Raw genomic sequence first — 23360 nt, 5'->3', positions numbered from 1 at the left:
CTCGAATCAGCTTAACCTTCTCTTCTGACTCTTTGATTAAATCTGGTCCAAACAACTGGCGGTCTCCAACTTCATCCCACATCAACGGTGTCCTGCACCTTCGTACATACAAGGCTTCGAAAGGTGCCATCTTCAAACTAGCTTGGTAACTGTTGTTGTATGAAAACTTTGCGTAGGGAAAATTATCATCCCAACTAGATCCATAATCAAGCGCACAAGCTCTCAACACGTCCTCCAGAATCTGATTGACTCTCTCGGTCTGTCCATCTGTTTACGGCTGAAAAGTTGTACTGAACTCTAGCCTGGTGCCCAGAGTCTGGTGCAGCTGGTGCCAAAACTTTGAAGTAAACTGGGTTCCTCTATCTGATACAATAGTCCTCGGAACTCCATGCAGACATACGATTCTGTTCATGTATATCTTGGCCAACTTCGCACTGGTGTAGGTGGTTTTCACTGGGATAAAGTGAGCCACTTTGGTCAAGCGATCCACTACTACCCAAATAGAATCATATAGCGATCGGGTCCTGGGTAATCCAGTGATAAAATCCATGCCAAGCTTGTCCCACTTCCATTGGGGTATCGGCATAGGCTGTAGTAATCCTGCTGGCTTCTGATGTTCTGCCTTCACTCTCTGGCATACATCACATACGGCTACATACTCGGCAATATCCTTCTTCATACCAGTCCACCAGAAACGTTCCTTCAAATCCAAACACGTCTTGGTGTTTTCAGGGTGTATCGAGTATGGTGAGTCGTGAGCTTCCTGAAGTATCAACTTCCTAATCTCTGCATTATTGGGCACGTAAACACTGTCCTCAAACCATAAGGTGTCGTGCTTGTCCTCACGAAAACCTTTGGCCTTTCCTTTGCTCATCTTCTCCTTTATCTCAGCAATTTCCTTATCATCCTTCTGAGCTTCTCGAAATTTTCCCAATAATGTCGACTGAATTTTAATGATGCAACAAAACCTCTAGGGACTATCTCCAAACGTAGCTCACTGAGATCTTCAACTAACTCCATTGGCAATCCTCCGCTTACGAGGGTATTGGCGTAACTCTTCCGGCTCAAAGCGTCTGCTACGACATTGGCCTTGACTGGATGATAGTGCAACTTCATATCGTAATCCTTTATAAGCTCCAACCATCTCCTTTGCCTGAGGTTCAACTCCTTCTGCATGAAAATGTACTTCAAACTCTTATGATGCATGTACACACCACAACGGTTTCCAATAAGAAAATGTCTCCAGGGTTTGAGTGCATGCACTATGGCTGCTAACTCCAAATCATGTGTTGCATAACTCAATTCATGTGGTCGAAGCTGTCGTGAGGCATACGAAACAACTCTTCCATCTTGCATAAGCACGCCTCAAAGTCCTAAACAAGATGCGTCGCAATACACTTGGAAGTCCTTGCGTATATCTGGCAGAATCAGCACTGGGGCCATAGTCAAACATTTCTTCAACTCCAGAAAACTTGCCTCACATTCATCCGTCCATTTGAACTTGGTGTCCTTCTTCTACAACTCTGTCATGGGCTTTGCAATCTTAGAGAAATTCTCAATGAATCTCCAATAATATCCCGCGAGTCCCAGAAAACCATGGATCTCTCCAACTGAGGTGGGTGCCAACCACTCAGTGACTGACTGGACCTTATTAGGGTCTACTGCTATACCTTCTCCTGATATAACATGTCCAAGGAATCCAACTGCTTTCAACCAAAACTCACATTTGCTGAACTTGGCGTATAACTGATGTTCCCTTAGCTTGTCGAGAACTAAGCGCAAATGCTCCTTATGCTCTTCTTCGTTCTTCGAGTATACTAAAATGTCATCAATGAACACCACAACAAACTTATCCAATAACTCCATAAACACCTTGTTCATCATACTCATGAAATAGGCAGGGGCATTAGTCAATCTGAATGACATAACCATGTACTCATACAGCCCGTACCATGTGGTGAAAGCTGTCTTAGGTATATCTTGTTCTCGAATCTTCAGCTGGTGGTATCCTGATCATAAATCGATCTTGGAAAATACTTTAGCTCCTTGCAGCTAGTCAAACAAATCATTGATCATCGACAGTGGGTACTTGTTCTTGATCGTCACTTCATTCAACGCGCGATAATTTCTCAGAGATTTATCCTTCTTCTCAACCAAGAGCACTGGGGCTCCCCATGGTGACGAACTTCGTCGAATGTAACCTTTCTACAATAACTCCTTAATCTATTTCTTAATCTCCTCCAGATCATTTGCGGGCATCCGGTATAGTCTCTTTGATATTGGTCTGGTGCCTGGCAATAAATCTATCAAAAACTCAATGTCTCGATCCGAGGGCATGCCTGGTAGTTCCTCTAGAAATACATCTGGGTAATCCTTTACTGCGGGCACTTCTTCCTGAACAACTCCCGTGAGGGAATTTACATGAGTACTCTTAGGAGTATGCCTGGATACATACTTAATCCTTTCCCCCTCCTGTGTGGTGAGTAGAATTGACCTACTGGCACAATCAATGTTTCCTCCATACTTTGATAGCCAATCCATACCGAGTATCACGTCCAATCCTTGTGATTCCAAGATTATTAAGTTTGAGGGGAAAACATGCCTACCTATGGTCAATGGCATCTGAAAACATCCACTGCTTGTCATATACTCCACTCCGGGTGAGCTTACTAACATAGGTGTCCTAAGAACTTTGGTGGGAAACTTATACTTATCGACAAATCCCCTTGAAATGTATGAATGTGATGCACCAATATCAAAAAGAATGATTGCAGTAGATGACTTAACCAAAAACTTACCTATTACTGCATCGGGCTGTTGTTCAACCTCCTCCACGTTCACGTGGTTCACCTGTCCCCTATTGAAAGGGTTGGGCTTCTTCCCAGAGCTTCCATTGCCATTTCCATTCTTTGCTTCAGAACACTCGGTGTCGTAGTGTCCAGTCTTTCCTCACTTGAAACAAGTGATGTGACTTAAATCCTTCTTGGTGGGCGTGCTTGGGTTAGAGCGGTTCTGGTTGCTGCCTGCTCCATTCGTCTTTCCATTCTTGGGGCTACTGTGGTTATGTGAAATTCCTCCATTGTGGGTATGGCCTCCATGGTTATGGGTAAACCCTCCCGAGTTCGGGGTGAAACGAGGCTTCTGTTGAGCTCGTGAATTGTACTTCCCTTGTCCATACTTCCTTTTGCGACTCTCAATTTGCTGCTGATCCTTCAATCATGAGGGCCTTATCTACCAATTCCTGGTAGTTGTTAAATGTCGCCACCATCAACTGCACACCCATCTCATCATTCAGCCCATCCATAAACTTCTCTTGCTTCACGGATCTGTGGCCACATCATCCGGGGCATAGCGAGCTAACTTGCTAAACTTCTCCACGTACTGCCCTACAATACGGTTGCCCTGGCGTAAGTTGCGAAACTCATGCTTCTTCATGCTCATAGCTCCAGTGGAAACATGAGCAGTGCCGAATGCTTGCTGAAACTGCTCCCAAGTAACATTGGCTATAGGGAAGGTGGTTGTGTAATTCTCCCACCATGAGGCTGCATGTCCATCCAATTGGTGTGCGGCAAAACGCACCTTCTCAGCATTTGTGCAACCTGCAGTGGTCAACTCCCTTCCAATCCTGCGTAGCCAGTCATCTGCAACTATGGGCTCGGTGCTACTGGAAAACACCGGCGGTTGTAACCTCAGAAAACAGTTTAAGTTGTCAACTGGTGGTGGTGGTGGGTTGTTGTTATTGTTGTTTGAAAGTGCAACTATCCCTGGGTGGTTTTGGTAATTCCTAACAACATATAGCTCATTGAGCTAATGCTATTTCAAGATAAATATTTCAGGAAAACTCAATGATTGGCATGACATGAATTAGAAAAGTGGACCCCTCAAAATGCCAAGGACAAAAGTATTGGCTCAAGCTCAAAGCACAAGACTCTATGTTTTTCATTTTAGTGATCCAAGATCACATTGAGTCCATAGGAAAAGCCAATACTATCAAGAGGGGGTGAGGTGCTGCTTAATGAGGTTCTTGCTCAAAATGCTTAGTGATATGCTCCAAAGCCCTCAACTACTTTCTCATATCCACATATGTCCCAAACCAAAAGTTAAACTCGGCCCCACCGAAATTTTCTATCCGGCGCCACCGAGTTCTCTTGACATAGCCACTGCCAGAAACCCTAGTCTTTTCGGTCTCACCGTTAGGGATCTCGGTCTCACTGAGATAGGATTATAATCTCTCTATTTCCCTTCATAACATTTCGGTCAATCCGAGATGAGCGATCGGTCCCACCGAGATTGCAATGCAAACTCTCTATTTCCCTTTCGTAACGTTTCGGTCCAGCCGAGATGAGCGAATCGGTCCCACCGAGTTTGCCTGACCAACTCTCTAGTTAGTCTATTACCAAAATTGGTCTCACCAAGTTTGTGTAATCGGTCTCACTGAGATTAAGTTATGCCCTAACCCTAATGACATCGGTCCCACCGAGTTGACATGTCGGTCCCACCAAAAACCCTAATGGTCACATTATGAACCAAATCAGTCCGACCGAGTTTCATGATTCGGTCCCACCGAGTTTGGTAAATTGTGTGTAACAGTTAGATTTTGTGTGGAGGCTATATATACCCCTCCACCCACTCTTCATTCGAGGAGAGAGCCATCAGAACATGCCTACACTTCCAACATACATTTTCTGAGATAGAACCACCTACACTTGTGTTGAGGTCAAGATATTCCATTCCAACCACATAAATCTTGATCTCTAGCCTTCCCCAAGTTGCTTTCCACTCAAATCTTCTTTCTACCAAATCCAAATCCTGTGAGAGAGAGTTGAGTGTTGGGGAGACTATCTTTTGAAGCACAAGAGCAAGGAGTTCATTATCAACACACCATTTGTTACCTCTTGGAGAGTGGTGTCTCCTAGATTGGCTAGGTGTCACTTGGGAGCCTCCATCAAGATTGTGGAGTTGAACCAAGGAGTTTGTAAGGGCAAGGAGATCGCCTACTTTGTGAAGATCTACCCAATTGAGGCAAGCCCTTCATGGGCGACGGCCATGGTGGGATAGACAAGGTTGCTTCTTCATGGACCCTTCGTGGGTGGAGCCCTCTGTGGACTCGCGCAACCGTTACCCTTCATGGGTTGAAGTCTCCATCAACATGGATGTACGATAGCACCACCTATTGGAACCACGCCAAAAATCTCCATGTCTACATTGCATTTGCTCCCTCCAATCTCCTCCCTTTACCTTCATATGCAATTGTTTTACTTTCCGCAGCTATACTCTTAGAATTACTTGTTTGTGCTAAGTTGCTAAAATCTGCCAAGACTTAAAATTGGGAAAAGGCTAGATTTTTATTTGGTCAAGTAATCTAATCACCCCCCTCTAGACATACTTTCGATCCTACATTGTTCTTGTTGTTGCCTTGATTCTGAACTAGCAACTGCATCAGTGTATTCTACTGTTGGATCAACTGAGTGAGCTCCGGTGGGAAGGAAAATCCGGGGTCACGTCTCGGAGGCATCTAATGGGTTTAGAGAGGAGAGAACTAGAATTTAATGAGGTCTAGTGAGAAAACACTACTCATATGCACATGAGACAAACACAATCAATATCACTCAAAAACAATTTCAAGCAAGGGCATACAATCGATCTAACTATCATTACAGTGCTCGGACTACTAATGTATACATGGGGAATACTACTAATAATATGGTGGTCTACTAGAAATTTTGATCGGTAGAAGATTCCATGATATCTGCTCCAGCTTCGTCTTCATAATCATCATCACTGGGGTCGTAGTCGGTGTCGTCGATGATGATGTAGTCCTTGGGGTGGTCATCATCTCCTCCTGGCGCAGGGTCTCCCATGAATACTCCTAGCTTCCTTGTCAGGTCGTCATTCATCTCCACTAGTACGGTGATTTCCTCCTTGTATCCGTCGTATGTAGACTTGAGTTCCTCTTCCAGCTCCATGTTCCTAGTCATCAACTTCTTCAGATCTATATATCATGCTTGCGCACATCTGGTTCTCCTAACAACGAATGTGATGATTTAACTCCTGGATGAAGGCTGCAATGGACCTATCCTTCCTAGTGCTGATCATCTCCCATTGCTCATCTTGGCACCCACATATCAGGTAGATAGTGTCCTTAAGCTCCTTGTGATAAACTTCGCCGATGCGTCCCATAGCAATGTGGGCTGCCATGCTCTTTCCTAGGCTCCAGGTTGGTGCATCAAAGGAAAACTCTATGGGCTCAGTTACTGGCGTGAAGGTCCTTCCTCGAACTTGAACTCGAATCATCCAACGCTCCTCTTCTGGTAAAGTGGCGGGGTAGGTCCTGGTGAAGCTTGGTATTCCAATGTTTAGGTAACTAGTGACTTCCTTCAAGTTTCATCCAAAAGGCATGTCTTCATCCGGCTGTGTAAATTTGTTCCTTGTGTCCGCCATCCTGTAGAGTAGAAAATGGAGAGGAGTCAGAAATGGGTAGAGAAGAGTGACCTATGGCTTATCTTAGTGGTCGTTTCCTACATTCAGCGTGTGCTCTGATACCATCTTGTAGCGATCCAACCTCAAACGGTCGAATATCTGTGCATAAGTGTCATCCCTGGATCGGTAATGCTGACACACACAGTACTTGAAGGATTTATAACAGAGTATGTGATGCCCCGAGACCGTTGCGCTAGGTGTCTTCCAGTTATTCATGTTGTTGCCCTGTCATTCGTTTGCATGTTGCATCTTGCCATGTCACCGTCCGCATTGCATCATCATGTTTTCAAAACTTGCATCCGTCCGGGTTCCCCCGTTCTCTCCGATGTCCGTTCTGAGTCCAACCACACTTGCACGCGCCCGCGGCATGTCTGAAATATTATTTTATAAGTGGCCAAGAAATGTTCTCGGAATGGGATGAAAATTGGCGTGTGGTCTTATTATGGTGTAGATAGACCGCCTGTCAAGTTTCATCACATTTGGAGTCCATTTGATGCCCCAACGGATAACTATAGCGACAGTATAGTCGGTCAAATCGTCAGGCATTTTCGGTATCCGGAAACAGTCGCCGGGCCACTCTCTCTTCTCCTCTCTCAGCCCAAAGCTTTCTGCACAGTCTGCTATCCACCGCCAAGCCCCAAAACCCTTCCTTGCACAGTGCATCGACCCCCTCACGTGCGCGTCCGAAAGTTGTCCCGAACCCGACCCGGGCAGTCGTCACCGTTGTGTCCGGATCATCCCCAAACATCTACAAAATATCATCGTTTTATTTATTGGACTCCTCAGCATATTTATTCTCGTCCATCGGATTTCGATCCGATGATCCAAATCCCTCTCCTTTCACCTACATGCTATATATAGCCCCTAACCCTAAATTCTAGGGACCTTGTCCCATCCATCCCATCCCCACGCCGCCGCCACTCTCCTTGTTTTCAGCATCGGACCAACCAGCCGCCCTCCTTGTTTTCCCCCAGATCCAATCCACCAACAAGCGCTCCCCCATGTCCCTCCTCGATCCTGAGCGTAGTCACCTGCAAGGCCACCTCCACCTCACCTCCCTTCTCCTCGCTGACGGCCCCGCCTGCCCCGGAGCACGTGAACAGCAGCAGCAACCGAGGCCCCCTGCTCCTGCCTCCTCCTCCCGTCCTCTTCTTTGTCTTTCCCTCTCTCTAATCCCTCTCCCTCCCAGGTACTCTGTCACCATGGATGCCCGATGTTGCTTCATCCTGGAATGGATCCTCGCACCCGAGCTCTACATCAACCCTGCATCACCAGAGTCAAGCCATCGCCGGCCTCCGCGTCGAGCTCCGCCTCCAGAGATCCGTGCCCTGCCTTCCATTCCCGCACCACGATGCCCCTCCTCAGGCTCGACCCTGTCCGCCGAGCTCCCTGCCGCGCCGGAGTCCCGCCGCTTACTTTCCCTACAATGCCGCCAGGTCTCGTCGCTGGAGCCCCAAGACCTCACGCCAAGTCCCTCTACAGGAGTCGCGCCTGTCCGCTGCTACTCGTCTTCATCGAGCCGCCCAAGTCCCATGAACGCCAAGGCCGCCCCTCGCCTCCTCAACGGTTCTGGACCCCTACACCCCGTCACCGGCGTCCAACGCCATCATGGATTCGCGCCAAGGGTTCCTCACCGTCGCCCCGTTTCTGCCGCTGTCTGCCCGCTCCTCGCCGGAGAACGATGCCCCGCACCTGGATCGCTCGTATCCGCCGCCGCCGCTGCTGCTCTGAACCTCGTGCCCCCGCTGCTGTCTGCTTCGTTCAGTCGAGAAGAGCGCTCGCCCGCGCTGTTGACGCATCGCCCTTCCGCGTGGGCTGCCGCACCGCCTGCAGGCCTTCCAGCGCTCAAGGCCATCCGGGATCCAGCAAGGCCCAGCTCCCTAGAGCCCAACGTGAGCAGCTCCCCCCAGCGCCTTTTTTTTCTCTTCTGTTGGGCCTCCTCTAGTTTTATTTTCGGCCCGATGTGTTTTTTCCCTTGCCTGCGGTTTTGTCTATTTATCCAGAGAACGTTGTTTTACAGAAAAGACCCTCATGTTCATACATTTAATATCTCACAAACTATGCATCACATGTTAAAACTTTATATATGAAATATGCTTAGAATTTTGTCTAGTTTCATAATATCCAACTTTATTGCATGTTTGAAATATTTAAAATGTTGTTTGATTAAATTTGCTCTTATGCCATGTTAAAATGGTTTATTTCATAACTAAATAACCATAGCTCCAAACTTAATAAACTTTATATGTAAATGGGGTAGAAAAATGCCTAGTTTAACATGGTGCACTTTTATTGTATGTTTAACAACTCTAAAATTGGGTTTAGGGAAGAACAGCACCAAATATAAAATATGCATATGGGGATTTACCGGAATTGTTGTTCGTTGTTTCCGGCCTCATTTAAACTTGCCTAGATAGGTAGTTTTCATTTGCTTCACCTCTTGCCATGTTTAACAACATTTAATATTGTTGGGTACATAAATGAGAGAGAACTAAATAATGGATGTGGTGTTTTCTTCAATATGCAACGGAGTTGCAAATTGAGCTCCACTTAATTTGTAGGATTGTTTGTGCATTTTGCCATGCCATGCCTCTTTAAACCAGACATGCATCATACTTGATTGTGCATCATGGCATGTTCATGTGTTGGTTGTTTACTATGTTGTGTGCTTCTTTCCGGTGTTGTTTCTTCGGGTTGGTTCCGATAACGTAGCGTTTGTGAGGATCCGTTCGTCTACGTCCGTTTGTCTTCTTCATGGACTCGTTCGTCTTCCTTGCGAGATCTCAGGCAAGATGACCATACCCTCAAAATCACTTCTCTCTTTGCTTGCTATTTGCTCGCTCTATTGCTATGCCGCGATGCCTACCACTTGCTTTATCATGCCTCCCATATTGCCATGTCAAGCCTCTAACCCACCTTTCCTAGCAAACCGTTGTTTGGCTATGTTACTGCTTTGCTCAGCCCCTCTTATAGCATTGCTAGTTGTAGGTGAAGATGAAGTTTGTTCCATGTTGGAACATGGATATGTTGGGATATCACAATATCTCTTATTTGATTAATGCATCTATATACTTGGTAAAGGGTGGAAGGCTCGGCCTTATGCCTGGTGTTTTGTTCCACTCTTGCCGCCCTAGTTTCCGTCATACCGGTGTTATGTTCCTTGATTTTGCGTTCCTTACATGGTTGGGTGTTATGGGGACCCCTTGATAGTTTGCTTTGAATATAACTCCTCCAGCAAGGCCCAACCTTGGTTTTACCATTTGCCTCACCACCACCTACTTTTCCCTTGGGAGTCGCTCTCTCGAGGGTCATCTTTATTTTAAGCCCCCCCGGGCCAGCGCTTGTCTAAGTGTTGGTCCGAACTAGAGTCCTTTGCAGCGCCACCTCGGGGAAACTTGAGGGTTGGTTTTAGTTGTACAGAGCGCTCATCCGGTGTTGCCCTGAGAACGAGATATGTGCAGCTCCTATCGGGATGTCGGCGCATCGGGCGGTCTTGCTGGTCTTGTTTTACCATTGTCGAAATGTCTTGTAACGGGGATTCCAAGTCTGATCGGGTCTTCATGGGAGAAGGAATATCCTTCGTTGACCGTGAGAGCTTGTGATGGGCTAAGTTGGGACACCCCTGTAGGGTTTTGAACTTTCGAAAGCCGTGCCCGTGGTTATGGGCAGATGGGAATTTGTTAATGTCCGGTTATAGTAAACTTGACAGTAAGTTAATTAAAATACATCAACCGTGTGCGTAGCCATGATGGTCTCTTCTCGGCGGAGTCCGGGAAGTGAACACGGTACTTGTGTTATGCTTGAACGTAAGTAGTTTCAGGATTAGTTCTTGATCACTTCCAGTTCACGACCGTGCTTTGCTTCTCTTCTCGCTCTTATTTGCATATGTTAGCCACCATATATGCTAGAGCTTGCTGCAGCTCCACCTCACTACCCTTTCCTACCCATAAGCTTAAATAGTCTTGATCTCATGGGTGTGAGATTGCTGAGTCCTCGTGGCTCACAGATACTTCCAAAACAGTTGCAGGTGCCGGTGATACCGAGCAGGTGATGCAACCCAGCTCAGATGGGAGCTCAATGAAGATCTTGTTCGTTGTATCGTTTTCGTTCCCAGTTGATCAGTAGTGGAGCCCAGTCGGGGCGATCGGGGATCTAGCATTAGGGGTGGTCTTTCTTTATTTTGGTTCTATAGTCGGACCTTGATTGTATTCTGGATGATGTAATGCTTTATTCATGTATTGTGTGAAGTGGCGATTGTAAGCCAACTCTCTATCCCTTCTTATTCAGTACATGGGATGTGTAAAGATTACCCCTCTTGCGACATGCCTACTATGTGGTTATGCCTCTAAGTCGTGCTCCGACACATGGGAGATATAGCCGCATTGTGGGTGTTACAAGTTGGTAATCAGAGCCTTCCCCGACTTTGGAGCCCCCTGCTTGATCGAATCGCTGGTGTTGTTGAGTCTAGAAAAATGTTTTTAGTCTTATAGGATTATATATATATATATATCAGAGAGTAGGATTCTTTTTACTCCTCAGTCCCTTCGTCGCTCTGGTGAGGCCTCCTGACGTAGAGTTTTGGCTCTTCTCTTCTCAAATTTCACGAATTTTTTTAGGATCACGCGGGTATCTTGGAATCGTTCCAATGGTTTTGTGACGAGAACATTGTTCTTGGTGCCTCCTAACATTTAGGGGTTGTGGCAGTGTCCTGGGGAGTTGAGCTACGAGGTGGTGTCATCACAATTTTATCGTTGCCGTTCTGGAATACCTGAGTTCCCGACATTGAAAATCTCTTTTATGCAGTTGTTGGTGAGATAACCTCGACGCCACCCAGTACTGGGGCGGGAGTTTGGGAGTATTGCCATAACTCATATAACGGATGCTTTTTGAAGGTTGAGGTAAATGATTTCCGAAGGTTTGTTGGTTATGTGTTGAAGGATGGATACAGCTGGATGTAGGATTTGTTAGTTTGGGTGAGATATTATGCTTCTCATGTATCCCCAACACCTGATTGCATAACCAGAAAGTTTCGGGAGTTTATAAGTGGGAATTCAAGTAGCTCCTAGGATATCTTTCCGACAGATGCATGATATGAGATTGGGGTTGGACGTCTAGTGGTCAGCCTATCCACGGTTGGTTTTATAGTGGTCTCATTGTGTCTTAAAGAGTCCTGGCTATGCTGACTCGGGGACGCTTCGTATGTCATGTGCACTGCCTTGTACATGATGGTGCTGTACGATCGAGCACGTGTGGGCCCCACCACGAAAACTTCGGACGAAATCTCTATCATATGTTTGTTCCGACTTATTCTGCAAGCCAAATCCTTGTTCTGTTTTGAGTTGTGGTATTCGAGTTGCTTCAATGTCAAGTGTTGATTCCATACCTTTCCTAAGTGGTGTTCTCACATTTATATGTGATTACTAATCCTTAATGATAATCGAGATTGTCATCTCAATCCTTTTCAACCGGCGTGTTTCTCTTCAAGTGGATCCGATCATTTTCAACATTCGCAAAATCAACTCTAAGTTTCGCAACGGTGTTTGCTTCATCCGTCCCAAGTTGTCTTTGTTTTTTTCCCGCCCTCCCACCCTTGTTTCTTCAAGGACTCATATATCTTAATCAAGTATCCATTTTATTGATGTGAACTTTCTTCATTCTTTTCCTTCATGTTCTTATTCGGTGATTCTCAAGAAGATACTAACGGAGCTTCAAGTGTATTATTCTACATTATTTTCTTCTCCGGTGGTTTTGATTCAAGTTTTTGATGTTAATCTTATCCTTTTCCTCGTTTCAAATGTTTTATCATGCCGGTGCACCTCTTAGCCATCCACTTCTCGCCATTCATTTGTTCTCGAGTACTGAAGATATCTCAGGAGATTCGCGTTTCCATTCTGGATACGTTCAAGTTATCTTGAGGTTGTTATCTCATTCAAGACATTTAATTCAACTGGCGCAATCTCTCTTTTCAAGCAGTCATTCAACGGTGTTTCATTGAGTGGGCCCTAACCCACAGGTCTTTTCCCAGGATCTTACCTGTCTCTTCTAATTCTCCCGGAGCTTTTCAAATTCATCTCAAAGTTTGGCGTAAGAATGAATTATCATCAGTCATATGTCTTTCTCCAAGATCTTTCAAATTATTTTCATTGTTGGTTTAACCTTTCCAATTTTCATTCCGGAGTGCCTCAACAACTCAAGGTGGTTTTTCTCGTCGTCATTCTCGAATTTTGAAGATCGAAGAAGAGTTTCTCTCAAATATTGGTCTGTTCTCTCGAAGATGCGTAGTTCTAGCTTGATGCCATCCACTCATAATTGTTTTTGAATGTGAGAATTCTTTCCACCTATCCAGAGCAATTCAGGAGTCTTTTTTGTTTGATCACTCGGAGCCCATCATCTCAGATTTATTCATTCTCAGCTTTCACCTATCATTCTCCAAATCTTACCGGTGCATCATTCAAGTTTTCTCTTATCAGCTCGTGATCTTTTCGTTCTCATGTAGCTAAAACCTCTCAAGTATCTTTGTTCTTTTTATAATTCTTCCCGGTGTTTCTTTATCTTTTCTTCGTTCATTTTCAATTTTTACGGTGGTTCTTTCAAGAATTCTCTTCCGTTGTTATTGTATCATTCCATTCTTTCTTTCTTTCCAATCCTACCGGTGGTTCATTGAAGACCTTCTCAAGTTTAAGCTATATCTCTCTTAATCCTTTAAACGAGAATAAGTAGTATGCCAAATCCATTGCTTGTCATCAATTTAAATTGGTGAAGGATAAGAATAATTTAATTCTTATTCTTGTTTCATCGAGTAAATTCAATTCCTTATTCCGGAGGTTCATCAAATTCTTGGTTTAAATTGTTTCATCCTTTCTTTTCCTGAGTTCCAAGTTTTTCTCAGTTATATCATCATGAAGCTCCTTCTAATCATTACAAGGCTTCACCTTATGTTTTCAACTTCTCTTTCCTTTCATTTGGTCATCATTTTGTTACCGGAGTTCTTCATGGAGGTTCTACATGGTAGTCCGTCAAGGACTCTTTGCATTCTTCTATTGCTCTTCAATATTTCTCTTGAAGTTAAGATCCGCCAAGCTATACTCTAAAATAAACATGGTGCTCAATACATGTTTCATCTTGCATTTCAAAGTGCAATTCTTTCTATCTTGCCTCTTGCGGTGGTGTTATGTCATTCTTGACAATTTCCCTTCGTGTTTCATGATTCACAAGTTGTCCGGAATGACATATTTTAAACCCATCATTTTCAATCTGTTCATGAGTTCCTTTGCAACCCATCAATCTCTTAATTGGAATTATCTTGGGTTATATTCCACCTAAAGCTTTCCCTAAGGATTGTTTCTATCTATGGTGCTTATAAATGATCCAAGTTCTTCATTTATCCTCCCGGTGAAATAGTCTCTCATCTCCTTGGTGATATCAATCCAATCTTTTGTTTCCATAGTGGCAGAATTTCACGTCATAGTCTTGAGATGTTTCCCATAAACCCACTGTAAGCTTACTCTTTTCATTGTTGGTTTTCCAACAACTCCGTTCGATTTTTCTCATAAAGATGTTTTTTTCAAGTTCAGTTAAGGCAGAAGATGTGGTTTTCTCCTCCGTTCTTTTGATTCCACTCATACATTCATTCCGGAGGCTTTGTATTGTTGCTATATTCACCCATCATCTCGTTTTGTCAAAGATCATGTTCTTTCCTTTTGGTTATCCATTCAACCGGAGTGTCATGTCCTTCATTCAAGTTCTCTCATCTTATCAAGTTTTCCATCCCTTCTCAACCGGAGTGCCATTCTTTCAATAGTTCCAGAGGCAGTGTGTTGTTGATTTCATCAAGTATCTTCTCATCTTATCAAGTTCTTATTCAATTCCTTTTCTTTTCAGTTGGAGTGTTGTCCAAATTATATCATTCTTAATCCTTCTCTATCTTGACTTAAGCGGAGTGGTTTCAATATATATCTTGCCCTTCAACCTACAAGGTTCTAGTAATGTTCCTTGTTCCTCTTATTTAACAGAGTGTTTTCAACTTCGTTCATCTTCGTTGTATTCTTTCTTTCAATTTGTTCAACCTCTCAAGGTTCTTTGGTTTGACTCATTTGTCAAATAAGCAACTTAGTTTTACCTCTTCTCTTCCTCTTCCATTTCCCTCCGGTGCCATCCTAGATCTCGGGACGAGATCCTCTCATAGTGGTGGAGTGTTGTGACGCCTCGAGACCGTTGCGCCAGGTGTCTTCCAGTTATTCGTGTTGTTGCCCTGTCATTCGTTTGCATGTTGCATCTTGCCATGTCACCATCCACATTGCATCATCATGTTTTCAAAACTTGCATCCGTTCGGGTTCCCCCGCTCTCTCCGCTGTCCGTTTTGAGTCCAACCACACTCGCACGCGCCCGCGGCATGTCCGAAATATTATTTTATAAGTGGCCGAGAAATGTTCTCGGAATGGGATGAAAATTGGTGTGTGGTCTTATTATGGTGTAGGTAGACCGCCTGTCAAGTTTCATCGCATTTGGAGTCTGTTTGATGCCCCAACGGATAACTATAGCGGCAGTATAGTCGGTCAAATCATCGGGCATTTTCGATCTCCGGAAACAGTTGTCGGGCCTCTCTCTCTTCTCCTCAGTCAGCCCAAAGCTTTCTGCACAGTCTGCTATCAACCGCCAGGCCCCAAAACCCTTCATTGCATAGTGCATCGACCCCCTCACGTGCGCGTCCGAAAGTTGTCCCGAACCCGACCCGGGCAGTCGTCACCGTTGTGTCTGGATCATCCCCAAACATCAACAAAATATCATCATTTTATTTATTGGACTCCTTAGCATATTCATTCTCGTCCGTCGGATTTCGATCCCATGATCCAAATCCCTCTCCTTTCACCTACATGCTATATATAGCCCCTAACCCTAAATCTAGGGACCTTGTCCCATCCATCCCATCCCCACGCCGCCGCCACTCTCCTTGTTTTCAGCATCGGACCAACCAGCCGCCCTCCTTGTTTTCCCCCGATCCAATCCACCAACCAGCGCTCCCCCATCTCCCTCCTCGATCCCGAGCACAGTCACCTGCAAGGTCACAGCCACCTCACCTCCCTTCTCCTCGCTGATGGCTCCGCCTGCGCCGGAGCACACAAACAGCAGCAGCAACCGAGCCCCCCTGCTCCTGCCTCCTCCTCCTGTCCTCTTCTTCGTCTTTCCCTCTCTCTAATCCCTCTCCCTCCTAGGTACTCCGTCACCATGGATGCCCGACGTTGTTTCATCCTGGAATGGATCCTTGCGCCAGAGCTCTGCATCAACCCCACGTCACCGGAGTCAAGCCACCGCTGGCCTCCACGTCGAGCTCCGCCTCCAGAGATCCGTGCCCTGCCTTCCATTCCCGAACCACGACGCCTGTCCTCCGGCTTGACCCCGTTCGCCGAGCTCCCTGTCATGCCGGAGTCCCTCCGCTTCCTTTCCCTGCAACGCCGCCAGGTCTCGTCGCCGGAGCCCCAAGACCTCACGCCAAGTCCCTCTGCAGGATCCGCGCCTGTCCGCTGCTGCTCGTCTTCATCGAGCCGCCCAATTCCCGGAACGCCATGGCCGCCCCTCGCCTCCTCACGGGTCCTGGACCCCTGCGCCCCTGCTACCTCTTGAGCACAGCGTTGGATTTCCCCGAAGAGGAGACGATGATGCAGCAAAGTAGCGTAAGTATTTCCCTCAGTTTTTGAGAACCAAGGTATCAATCCAGTAGGAGGCTACGCGCGAGTCCCTCGTACCTACACAAAAACAATAGCTCAATGCAACCAACGCGCTTAGGGGTTCTCAATCCCTTCACGGTCACTTACGAAAGTGAGATCTGATAGAGATGATAAATAATATTTTTGGTATTTTTAGTATAGAGATGCAAAGTAAGAAGTAAAAGCAAAGTAAAAGCAAAGCAATAATAAAGTGATGGAGATTGATATGATGAGAAAGACACCCGGGGGCCATAGGTTTCACTAGTGGCTTCTCTCAAGAGCATAAGTATTCTACGGTGGGTGAACAAATTACTATTGAGCAATTGACATAATTGAGCATAGTTATGAGAATATCTAGGTATGATCATGTATATAGGCATCACGTCCGAGACAAGTAGACCGACTCCTGCCTGCATGTACTACTATTACTCCACTCATCGACCACTATCCAGCATGCATCTAGAGTATTAAGTTAAAAACAGAGTAACGCCTTAAGCAAGATGACATGATGTAGAGGGATAGTTTCATGCAATATGATAAAAACCCCATCTTGTTATCCTCGATGGCAACGATACAATACGTACCTTGCTGCCCCTTCTATCACTGGGAAAGGACACCACAAGATCGAACCCAAAGCTAAGCACTTCTCCCATGGCAAGAAAAACCAATCTAGTAGGCCAAACCAAACTGATAATTCGAAGAGACTTGCAAAGATAACCAATCATACATAAAAGAATTCAGAGAAGATTCAAATATTATTCATAGATAAACTTGATCATAAACCCACAATTCATCGGTCTCAACAAACACACCGCAAAAAGAAGATTACATCGAATAGATCTCCACAAGAGAGGGGGAGAACATTGTATTGAGGTCCAAAAGAGAGAAGAAGCCATCCAGCTACTAACTATGGACCGTACGTCTGAAGTAAACTACTCACACTTCATCGGAGGGGCTTGGATGATGATGTAGAAGCCCTCCGTGATCGATGCCCCTTCCAGCGGAGCTCTGGAACAGGCCCCCAAGATGGGATCTCGTGGATACAGAAAGTTGCGGCGGTGGAATTAGGTTTTTGGATCCGTCTTTGATCGTTTGGGGGTACGTGGGTATATATAGGAGGAAGAAGTACGTCGGTGGAGCAACAGGGGGACCACGAGGGTGGAGGGCGCGCCTGGGGGGAAGGCAGGCGCGCCCCCTACCTCCTGGCCTCCTCTTAATTGGCTTGACATAGAGTCCAAGTCTCCTGAGTTGTATTCAGTGAGAAAATCACGTTCCCAAAGGTTTCATTCCGTTTGGACTCCATTTGATATTCCATTTCTTCGAAACCCTAAAACAGGCAAAAAAACAACAATTCTGGGCTGGGCCTCCGGTTAATAGGTTAGTCCCAAAAATAATATGAAAGTGGATAATAAAGCCTAATAATTTCCAAAACAGTAGATAATATAGCATGGAGCAATAAAAAATTATAGATACGTTGGAGACGTATCAAGCATCCCCAAGCTGAATTCCTGCTCATCCTCGAGTAGGTAAATGATAAAAACATAATTTTTGATGCGGAGTGCTACTTAGCATAATTTTAATGTAATTCTTCTTAATTTTGATATGAATATTCAGATCCGAAAGATTCAAGACAAAAGTTCATATTGACATAAAAATGATAATACTTCAAGCATACTAACTAAGCAATTATGTCTTCTCAAAATAACATGGCCAAAGAAAGTTCATCCCTACAAAATCATATGGTTTAGTCATGTTTCATTTTCATCACACAAGAATGCTCTCATCATGCACAACCCCGATGACAAGCCAAGAAATTGTTTCATACTTTAGTAATCTCAAACCTATAAACTTTCGCGCAATATATGAGCGCGAGCCACGGACATAGCACTATGGGTGGAATAGAGTATAATGAGGAGGTTATGTGGAGAAGACAAAAAAGGAGAAAGTCTCACATCAACGAGGCTAATCAATGGGCTATGGAGATGCCCACCAGTTGATGTTAATGCAAGGAGTAGGGATTGCCATGCAACGGATGCACTAGAGCTATAAATGTATGAAAGCTCAACAAAAGAAACTAGTGGGTGTGCATCCAACTTGCTTGCTCACGAAGACCTAGGGCACTTGAGGAGGCCCATTGTTGGAATATACAAGACAAGTTCTATAATGAAAAATTCCCACTAGTATATGAAAGTGATAACATGAGAGACTCTCTACTATGAAGATCATGGTGCTACTTTGAAGCACAAGTGTGGTAAAAGGACAGTAACATTGTCCCTTCTCTCTTTTTCTCTCATTTTTTTGGGCCTTCTCTTTTTTATGGCCTTTCTCTTTTTTTGGGCCTTCTCTTTTTTATGGCCTTTCTCTTTTTTTTATTCCTCACTTGGGACAATGCTCTAATAATTATGATCATCACACTTCTATTTATTTACAACTCAATGATTACAACTCGATACTGGAACAAAGATGACTCTATATGAATGCCTCCGGCGGTGTACCGGGATATGCAATGAATCAAGAGTGACATGTATGAAAGAATTATGAACGGTGGCTTTCCCACAAATACTATGTCAACTACATGATCATGCTAAGCAATATGACAATGATGAATGTGTCATGATGAACGGAATGATGGAAAGTTGCATGGCAATATATCTCGTAATGGCTATTGAAATGCCATAATAGGTAGGTATGGTGGCTGTTTTGAGGAAGATATAAGGAGGTTTATGTGTGAAAGAGCGTATCATATCATGGGGGTTGGATGCACCGGCGAAGTTTGCGCCAACTCTCAATGTGAGAAAGGGCAATGCACGGTACCAAAGAGGCTAGCAAGGATGGAAGGGTGAGAGTGCATATAATCCATGGACTCAACATTAGTCATAAAGAACTCACATATTTATTGCAAAAATCTACAAGTCATCAAAAACCTTAGTACTACGCGCATGCTCCTAGGGGGATAGATTGGTAGGAAAAGACCATCGCTCGTCCCCGACCGCCACTCATAAGGAGGAAAATCAAATAACACCTCATGTTTCAAATTTGTTGCATAACGTTTACCATACGTGCATGCTACGGGACTTGCAAACTTCAACACAAGTATTTCTCAATTTCACAACTACTCAACTAGCATGACTTGGATATTATTACCTCCATATCTCAAAACAATCATCAAGCATCAAACTTTTCTTAGTATTCAACACACTCATAAGAAAGTTTTATTATTAATCTTGCATACCAAGCATATTAGGATTTTAAGCAAATTACCATGCTATTAAGACTCTAAAAATAATCTAAGTGAAGCATGAGAGATCAATAGTTTCTATAAAACAAATCCACCACCGTGCTCTAAAATATATAAGTGAAGCACTAGAGAAAAATTATAAAACTCAAAAGATATAAGTGAAGCACTAGAGTAAAACTATAGAGCTCAAAAGATATAAGTGAAGCACAAAGAGTATTCTATCAAATTCCAAATTATGTATGGCTCTCCCAAAAGGTGTGTACAGAAAGGATGATTGTGCTAGACTAACAAGCAAAGACTCAAATCATAAAAGGCGCTCCAAGCAAAACACATATCATGTGGTGAATAAAAATATAGCTCCAAGTAAAGTTACCGATAGAAGTAGACGAAAGAGGGGATGCCTTCCGGGGCATCCCCAAGCTTTGGATTTTAGGTGTCCTTAGATTATCTTGGGAGTGCCATGGGCATCCCCAAGCTTAGGATCTTGCCACTCCTTGTTCCATAATCCATCAAATCTTTACCCAAAACTTGAAAACTTCACAACACAAAACTTAAGGTAGAAAATCTCGTGAGGTCCGTTAGCGAAAGAAAACAAAATACCACTTCAAGGTACTATAATGAACTCATTATTTATTTATATGGATGTTATACCTACTGTATTCAAATTTCTCTATGGTTTATAAACTATTTTACTAGCCATAGATTCATCAAAATAAGCAAACAACACACGAAAAACAGAATCTGTCAAAAACAGAACAGTCTGTAGTAATCTGTAGCTAGCACAAGATCTGGAACCTCAAAAATTCTAAAATAAATTGCTGGACGTGAGGAATTTATCTATTAATCATCTGCAAAAATAATTAACTAAATATCACTTTCCAAATAAAAATGACAGCAGTTCTCGTGAGCGCTAAAGTTTCTGTTTTTTACAGCAAGTTCAACAAGACTTTCCCCATGTCTTCCCAACGGTTCTAGTTGGCACAAACACTAATTAAACACAAAAAACACAACCAAAACAGAGGCTAAATAAATTATTTATTACTAAACAGGAGAAAAAATCAAGGAATAAAAATAAAATTGGGTTGCCTCCCAACAAGCGCTATTGTTTAACGCCCCTAGCTAGGCATAACAAGCAAGGATAGATCTAGGTATTGCCATCTTTGGTTTTCATTTTTTTAGCGGAATCAAGCTCGAATCCAGGAGGTTCTTTACATTTCCCTTCATATTCTGAAATTTTTAGATCTAAAGAATCCAACCGCTTATTGCAAAGGGTAATCAACATATTCATGCGGTGAATATTTCCACTAATGTTCTTAAGAGGTTCAAGAGATTTCTGCAAGATTTTAGTAACTTCACATTTTTTTTCAAAAACTTGTGTCTCTTCCTGAGTAGGATGAGGCCCCTTTTGTTGAGGTAGTGTTTCCACTATCCCTTCTATAATTTCAAGTTCAATGTGGGGATTGATTTCAATAAAATTGCCTTTGGCAACGCAATCCAAGAGTTGTCTATGAGACATACTTAATCTGACATAAAAATTGCGAAGCAAAATTCTCAGATTTATTTCAGAGGTACAATTACGATGAGATTCCATTATTCTCACCCAGGCATCTTTTAAGTTTTCTCCTAACCTTTGTTTAAAATTTAGAACTTCATTCTCGGGAGACAACGGAGAAGATATGAGACTAGCCATAACGACAAGCAAGCAAACTAACACACAAGCAAACAAAAAGCAAGCGGGCAAAAAGAGGCAAATAGAGGAAGAGAGCGGGGATAGAGAGAGAGGGCGAATAAAACGGCAAGGGTGAAGTGAGGGAGAGGAAAATGAGAGGCAAATGGCAAATAATGTAATGCGGGAGATAGGGATTGTGATGGGTACTTGGTATGTTGACTTTTGCGCAGACTCCCCGGCAACGGCGCCAGAAATTCTTCTTGCTACCTCTTGAGCACCGCGTTGGATTTCCCTGAAGAGGAGAGGATGATGCAGCAAAGTAGCGTAAGTATTTCCCTCAGTTTTTTAGAACCAAGGTATCAATCCAGTAGGAGGCTACGCGCGAGTCCCTCATACCTACACAAAAACAATAGCTCAACACAACCAACGCGCTTAGCGGTTGTCAATCCCTTCATGGTCACTTACGAAAGTGAGATCTGATAGAGATGATAAATAATATTTTTGGTATCTTTGGTATAGAGATGCAAAGTAAAAAGTAAAAGCAAAGCAATAATAAAGTGATGGAGATTGATATGATGAGAAAGAGACCCGGGGGCCATAGGTTTCACTAGTGGCTTCTCTCAAGAGCATAAGTATTCTATGGTGGGTGAACAAATTACTGTTGAGCAATTGACAGAATTGCGCATAGTTATGAGAATATCTAGGTATGATCATGTATATAGGCATCACGTCCGAGACAAGTAGACCGACTCCTGCCTGCATCTACTACTATTACTCCACTCATCGACCGCTATCTAGCATGCATCTAGAGTATTAAGTTAAAAACAGAGTAACGTCTTAAGCAAGATGACATGATGTAGAGGGATAGTTTCATCCAATATGATAAAAAAAACCATCTTGTTATCCTTGATGGCAACTATACAATACGTGCCTTGCTGCCCCTTCTGTCACTGGGAAAGGACACCACAAGATCGAACCCAAAGCTAAGCACTTCTCCCATGGCAAGAAAAACCAATCTAGTAGGCCAAACCAAACTGATAATTCAAAGAGACTTGCAAAGATAAGCAATCATACATAAAAGAATTCAAAGAAGATTCAAATATTATTCATAGATATACTTGATCATAAACTCACAATTCATCGGTCTCAACAAACACACCGCAAAAAGAAGATTACATCGAATAGATCTCCACAAGAGAGGGGGAGAACATTGTATTGAGATCCAAAAAGAGAGAAGAAGTCATCTATCTACTAACTATGGACCCGTAGGTCTGATGTAAACTACTCACACTTCATCGGAGGGCTGGGATGATGATGTAGAAGCCCTCCGTGATCGATGCCCCTTCCGGCGGAGCTCCGGAACAGGCCCCAAGATGGGATCTCGTGGATACAGAAAGTTGCGGCAGTGGAATTAGGTTTTTGGCTCCATCTTTGATCGTTTGGGGGTAGTGGGTATATATAGGAGGAAGAAGTACGTCGGTGGAGCAACAGGGGGCCCACAAGGGTGGAGGGCGTGCCTAAGGGGGGCAGGCGCGCCCCCTACCTCGTGGCCTCCTGTTAATTGGCTTGACGTAGGGTCCAAGTCTCTTGAGTTGTATTCGGTGAGAAAATCATGTTCCCGAAGGTTTCATTCCGTTTGGACTCCGTTTGATATTCCATTTCTTCGAAACCCTAAAACAGGCAAAAAACAGCAATTCTGGGCTGGGCCTCCGGTTAATAGGTTAGTCCCAAAAATAATATAAAAGTGGATAATAAAGCCCAATAATGTCCAAAACAGTAGATAATATAGCATGGAGCAATCAAAAATTATAGATACGTTGGAGACATATCAGCCTCGTCACCGGCGTCCAGCGCCGCCATGGATTCGCGCCAAGGGTTCCTCACCGCCGCCCCGTTTCTGCCGCCGTCTGCCCGCTCCTCGCCGGAGAACGACGCCCCGCACCTGGATCGCTCGTATCCGCCGCCGCCGCTGCTGCTCTGAACCTCGTGCCCCTGCTGCTGTCTGCTTTGTTCAGTCGAGCAGAGCGCTCGCCCGCGCTGTTGATGCATCGCCCTTCCGCGTGGGCTGCCACACCGCTTGCAAGCCTTCCAGCGCTCAAGGCCATCCGGGATCCAGCAAGGCCCAGCTCCCTAGAGCCCAATGTGAGCAGCTCCCCCCGGCGCCTTTTTTCTCTTCTATTGGGCCTCCTCCAGTTTTAGTTTCGGCCTGATGTGTTTTTTCCCCTTGCCTGCGATATTGTCTATTTATCCAGAGAACATTGTTTTACA

Source organism: Triticum urartu, chromosome 7, assembly GCF_003073215.2.
Source record: "Triticum urartu cultivar G1812 chromosome 7, Tu2.1, whole genome shotgun sequence".
Classification (NCBI taxonomy): domain Eukaryota; kingdom Viridiplantae; phylum Streptophyta; class Magnoliopsida; order Poales; family Poaceae; genus Triticum; species Triticum urartu.
This window is presented reverse-complemented; position numbering follows the sequence as displayed.